Source organism: Micromesistius poutassou (genome assembly GCF_964030765.1).
Source record: "Micromesistius poutassou genome assembly, chromosome: 14".
NCBI classification, from domain to species: Eukaryota; Metazoa; Chordata; class Actinopteri; order Gadiformes; family Gadidae; genus Micromesistius; species Micromesistius poutassou.
This window is the reverse complement of record NC_140284.1, coordinates 14,485,653-14,491,997: the sequence shown is the minus strand read 5'-3', so window position 1 is coordinate 14,491,997 and position 6,345 is coordinate 14,485,653.

Below are 6,345 nucleotides of genomic sequence, written 5' to 3'. Positions count from 1 at the left end.
GCTGGTATTAGGAGGCGGTGTTGAACCAGGGCAGCCAGTCTAATGCAGCGTAATAAGTGGGAGATAGTGGAATTTGCTGGCCATTATTACAGGGCAGCACATTAGGTTTTTAAATTGGCTTTGCTTCTCTCTCTCGGCTATATTTGTCCCTTCTTTCCTGACAGAAACGCTGAAAAATATCTCTCTTTATTAAAACGCTTCTGTGAACTGCTTCTGCGTCTGCGAGGTCTAATTCAGAGGCGTGGATGTGAAGCCTCTGAAGTCATTGTGCGTGACCAATCAGAACCGGAGGGGCCCAGACTTGAATAGGACCAATTTTCCATCAACTTGAGGAGTGAGCAGGCATTGTGGAGATAGGACTGTGGTCTGTGACCCAGGGAACCACAGCGGGCTGGTTCCCTGGTCTGTGACCCAGGGAACCACAGCGGGCTGGTTCCCTGGTCTGTGGTCTGTGGTCTGTGGTCCACAGCGGGCTGGTTCCCTGGTCTGTGGTCCACAGCGGGCTGGTTCCCTGGTCTGTGGTCTGTGGTCTGTGGTCCACAGCGGGCTGGTTCCCTGGTCTGTGGTCTGTGGTCTGTGGTCCACAGCGGGCTGGTTCCCTGGTCTGTGGTCTGTGGTCCACAGTGGGCTGGTTCCCTGGTCTGTGGTCTGTGGTCCACAGCGGGCTGGTTCCCTGGTCTGTGGTCTGTGGTCTGTGGTCCACAGCGGGCTGGTTCCCTGGTCTGTGGTCTGTGGTCTGTGGTCCACAGCGGGCTGGTTCCCTGGTCTGTGGTCTGTGGTCTGTGGTCCACAGTGGGCTGGTTCCCTGGTCTGTGGTCTGTGGTCTGTGGTCCACAGCGGGCTGGTTCCCTGGTCTGTGGTCTGTGGTCTGTGGTCCACAGCGGGCTGGTTCCCTGGTCTGTGGTCTGTGGTCTGTGGTCCACAGCGGGCTGGTTCCCTGGTCTGTGGTCTGTGGTCCACAGCAGGCTGGTTCCCTGGTCTGTGGTCCAGGGAACCACAGCGGGCTGGTTCCCTGGTCTGTGGTCTGTGGTCCACAGCGGGCTGGTTCCCTGGTCTGTGGTCTGTGGTCCACAGCGGGCTGGTTCCCTGGTCTGTGGTCTGTGGTCTGTGGTCCACAGTGGGCTGGTTCCCTGGTCTGTGGTCTGTGGTCCACAGCGGGCTGGACGCGAGGTTCTGCCTGGTGGCAGGAACGTCTTCCCCACGATGAAGGAGGATTCTCCCGTTGGATCTGCCTTTTCTTGTAAAGTATGGCAGCTTTAAAAAAAGCTTAACCACCAACGGCGACTGTTATTTAGTTATTTATGAAGCATAAAAAGAGCTTCTCTTCATGCATTATTCCAGCGCTTATTTAAGCGATTTGAGTTTGGAGAGGATAGCAGTTCTGCTGTTGGAGGGATATGAGCTGTGTTTTGAACTGTTTGCCCGTGGGCAGAGCAGAGGAAGAAGCCATGTTTTATTTTATGGATTGTAAATTACCCTGCGAAATTACCCAGTCAAGTCATTACCACGTCAAACCCGATCAGCGTCCTCAATGCTTCCTATTTGAGCGTGTGCGGTTTATCTCTGACCACTCCGGAGACGATGGAGGAACACTGTTTGTTCTTTTAGATCTGAGATAGGAAGTGATGTCGTAAGAGGATGTGGAGCTCCCCACGACCCTGACCCCCCCCAGTAGTCATCACAGAGCAGAGGACAGCCGGAGGGGGCACCATTGATACGAATCAATGGTGCCCCCTCCGGCAGTACTCTCTCTCTCTCTCTCTCTCTCTCTCTCTCTCTCTCTCTCTCTCTCTCTCTCTCTCTCTCTCTCTCTCTCTCTCCTCTTTTTTGTTGTTTTCGTCCCTTTTCTTTTCTCCTTGCTCGACCTGCTCGCTCTCTGTTGTCTGGTTATCATAGAAGTGTGTGTGTGTGTGTGTGTGTGTGTATGTCTGTGTGTGTGTGTGTGTGTGTGTGTGTGTGTGTGTGTGTGTGTGTGTGTGTGTGTGTGTGTGTGGGTGTGGGTGTGTGTGTGTCTGGGTTCATGTCGCTGGATCTCAGCCCCACTCCAGATGTCAGCGGAGACGCAGAGAGAGAGAGGGGGAGGGAGGGAGGGAGGGGGAGGGAGGGAGGGAGATATGGAGGGAGGGAGGGGGGAGGGAGGGAGGGTGGGAAAGTGGGGGAGTCGGGCTGCAGATGGCCATCATTCCTGCTTGAAGATGACAGGAAAAGAGAGAGAGATAGAGAGAGAACAAGGGAGAGAGAGAGAGAGAGAGAGAGAGAGAGAGCGAACAAGGGAGAGAAAGAGAAAGAGAGAGGAAGAGAGAGAGAACGAGAGAGAATGAGAGAGAGAATGAGATAAAATGAGAGTGAGAGAGAGCGAGAGAAAGAGAGAGCGACAGAGAGCGACAGAGGCAGGGTCCGGAGAGGAAGATTAGTGTGGGTGAAATAAAAGATGAAAGAGATGAAGGGGTGTGATGTGAACGAGACGGAAGCAAAGAGAGAGAGAGAGAGAGAGAGAGAGAGAGAGAGAGAGAGAGAGAGAGAGAGAGAGAGAGAGGAAGAGGGGATCAGAGGAGCCGTGAAGAGGAACTATTGAAGGAATCTCCGGTCTCTCCCATGGTGACATCACTGAGTCCAGACTCCTTGAGGGGAGGGGATGTCTTTAAAAATGACACAAAGTGAAATCATCCCAGTAGCTCTCTCTCTCACACACACACACTTTACCCATCACTGCTCCAGCGAGACATGGGCTTGGATTGTTGTCTTGAACTGATAAAGGTCTGCCTGTCGCTGTGAAAGCCCTCGTCTGGTGGTGGATTGGAGAGACTCTCTTCCAGTCGTCCAGTAGGAGTGAGCCACGCTGCAGCCAGTGGATTCAGTTTGTTCATGATGAATCGTTTCTGGCTCTAAATAAAGCATTTCCTGAGACAAAGACAGATGACCCGCCGGTAGAATTATTCAACAAATAGAATCAGTGGATATAATATTTATTCCAAAAAGATCCATTATACGTGACTTTCAACTTTTTTAAGCAATCCACCATAGGGCCGTTTAAGGCAGAACTCTTCCATCCACTCAGACCCCAGCCAGTGAGACGCAGTGATGAGCCAGCGGCCACGGAGGGGGGGGGGGCCCGGGGTGCTCCTGTGTTCCCCAGGGACTGAGGGATGATCCAGTGGAGGGAGACTGAAGTAATCCCATTCCCCATCCACTCCCCAGGCCTCCCATAAATCAACCACACACACAACCATCCAGGTGGAGGTGGAGGGTGGTGGAGGTGGAGGTGGTGGAGGGTGGAGGGTGGAGGTGGAGGGTGGTGGAGGTGGAGGGTGGTGGAGGTGGTGGGGGTGGAGGTGGAGGGTGGTGGTGGTGGAGGTGGTGGTGGTGGAGGTGGAGGGTGGTGGAGATGTTGGAGGGTGGTGGAGGGTGGAGGTGGTGGTGGTGGTGGAGGGTGGTGGAGGTGGTGGTGGTGGTGGTGGAGGTGGAGGGTGGTGGAGATGTTGGAGGGTGGTGGAGGTGGAGGGTGGAGGGTGGAGGTGGTGGTGGAGGGTGGAGGTGGAGGTGGTGGTGGTGGTGGTGGTGGTGGTGGTGGTGGTGGAGGTGGAGGGTGGAGGGTGGTGGAGATGTTAGAGGGTGGTGGAGGTGGAGGGTGGAGGTGGAGGAGTGAAGGAGTGAAGGATGGGAGGGAGTGAAAAGGGGGTGTGGGGGAGAGATGGTTAATGGGAAGTCTGCCGCCCTGGGAAGACCTTTCTCTGGCTCCAGACGGTACACACACACACACACACACACACACGCACACACACACACACACACACACACACACACACACACACACACACACACACACACATACAAAGACAGCAAACACACAACAACAAACACACAGACCATTATGGCTTAACACCACGGTAAAAGCCCATTTAAAAAACTGTGAACCTGTAAATGAGCTCATCAACAGACCAACAACTCAGGGAGACTGCTTTGTTAACATGCTTACCTCCACCCGCAGCACACCAACACGCTACGTCACGCTAGGAGGAGCGGCTTAGAAGCTCAACAACAACAATTATTCAGTAAGCTGAATGATAGTTAGTCTATTGATAACCCTCCACGTCACAACTTCAAAGTTGAATTTGGGAGTGTGTCACACGTGGCGTTACCTAGCAGCAGGATTCTGTTAAGTTACGATCAGTGATTAGCCGGAGATGGCTGCCGATACTTTTATCCAAAGTGACTTTTACGTTAATAACCAGAACCGGAACCATGTAAGGAGAAGGAGAAACAACAGAACCAAGTGCATAGAACCAAGTACTAACAGAGGGTTAACCCATTTCCCGTAGACAACACATATAGCTAGGATAAGATGCTACACAACTAAGTACTGTAACCAAGTACAACATACAGTAAGGCCCCGTCCGCACGGGCGAAAACAATCTTTTCCCTCCATTTTCCTTGGATGCGTTTCAGGAACATCTCCTTAAAGACGGACTGTAGAAACGCTGTAGTACATATTCAAGGCGCTGGTTCTCCACAAAAGAAAGTGGAGCGCATCAAGCCTGCTGTATACAAACACACAGTCGAGGAGAAAGCAGTTGTTAAACCTTTTAGATTGAGCAGAAATACTTTTTAATGTACAGTTAGAAATTACATTTACCAAGGGGCTGTATTTAAAGCTACAAAAATAATACAAATCAAATAATAAAAACAAATTCAACGCAACTCGCCCCCCCACCGGCTGGTGGAGGGGGGCGATGACGTCATCGTTTGTGTTTCAGGCGTCCACACGAATCCCAACACGAAAACACACAGGTCAGTTTTTATCTGATCCACCCACGGAGGTGGTTTCAGTTTCAGTTTGTTTTCGGGCACGGAAAACGTTGGATCCATCTGGACGGTCGGCCCAAACATTCAAGACTTCTGCATTTTCACAAAAAAACGGTCTCCGTGTGGACTAAGGGGCCTAAGGGCGTACATTAAGCAACAACCTCATACTGCGAACACAGAGATGACTCCAAAGGCTCCTCAATGACATCGCCTCACATCTGTCTTCTCTGGAATGGCGGCGTTGCCCTCGTTTGACCTGCTCTCCGGCGCTGTACGTAAACCACAAGCCCATCAGTTAAGTTAATGGGCCCAGAGACTGGCCCTGCTCAACAACCTGCTCAAGCTCTTCCCTGCTCCATGGCTCCTTTGAAGCAGCGAGGTTCCAACACAGAGGACTTTAATGACTGCTAATCTCGCCTTTATCACCTTATCCAGCACTGCTCTGCCCCGCGCTAGGAATGCGCTAAGCACCGCAGACATTATGTGAGTGTGTGTGTGTGTGTCTCTGTATGTGTGTCTGTGTGTGTGTGTGTGTGTGTGTGTGTGTGTGTGTGTGTGTGTGTGTGCGTGTGTGTGAGTGTGTGTGTGTGTGTGTGTCTCTGTATGTGTGTCTGTGTGTGTGTGTGTGTGTGTGTGTGTGTGTGTGTGTGTGTCTGTGTGTGTGTGTGTGTGTGTGTGTCTCTGTATGTGTGTGTCTGTGTGTTTGAGTGTGTCTCGGTATGTGTGTGTGTGTGTGTGTGTGTGTGTGTCTCTGTATGTGTGTGTCTGTGCGTGTCTGTGTGTTTGAGTGTGTCTCGGTATGTGTGTGTGTGTGTGTGTTTTATTGTAGTGCTTACTTAGCACTTTTTTTTGGTGAAAACGCAGAAGAAGAAGAATAAGTCTTGTGCGTTTGGGCCGACCGTCCAGACGGACCCGGTGGATCCGGTGCCCGAAAAACACACTCTTCTGAAATGAAAAGTAAAATAGCGTTTTCGTCTAATTTGTTTTGTTTGATTTGATTTGTATTCTTTTTGTAGCTTTAAATACAGCCCCTTGGTAAATTGAATGACTAACTGTACATTAAAAAGTATTTTCTGCTCAATCTACAAGGTTTAACACGCCCCGTCCACATGGGCCAAAAGGATCCGGATCCGTCTGGACGGTCGGCCCAGACGGACAAGACACTTTAACAAAGAACTCGTTTCCGTTTGGACGGGGTCTTAAGGCCAAAGTATAAAACGGGTGGCTTAAATCAAGCGATCTGATTGGTTCCCAACTGTTGTATATTGAGCGTATACACACAGCTATGACGCCTGTTCAGTTTACAGAGTTCAGTATCACTCCGCGCCTAACTCGAACTGTTGATTATTTATATATAAAAGCAATAGCATTGTTCACTGAAGCCTAAAAATATGTTGGTTGCTGGAGAGGGTGGAAATGTTGTAAAGCAATAGGCACACGGTGAGTGAACTCGATAGTAGGCTAAATTGCCGAATATGCGTAAATAGTGCAACCAACGGTGTTTGCAAATGGATTATTTCCATAAACAAATGGATTATTTTG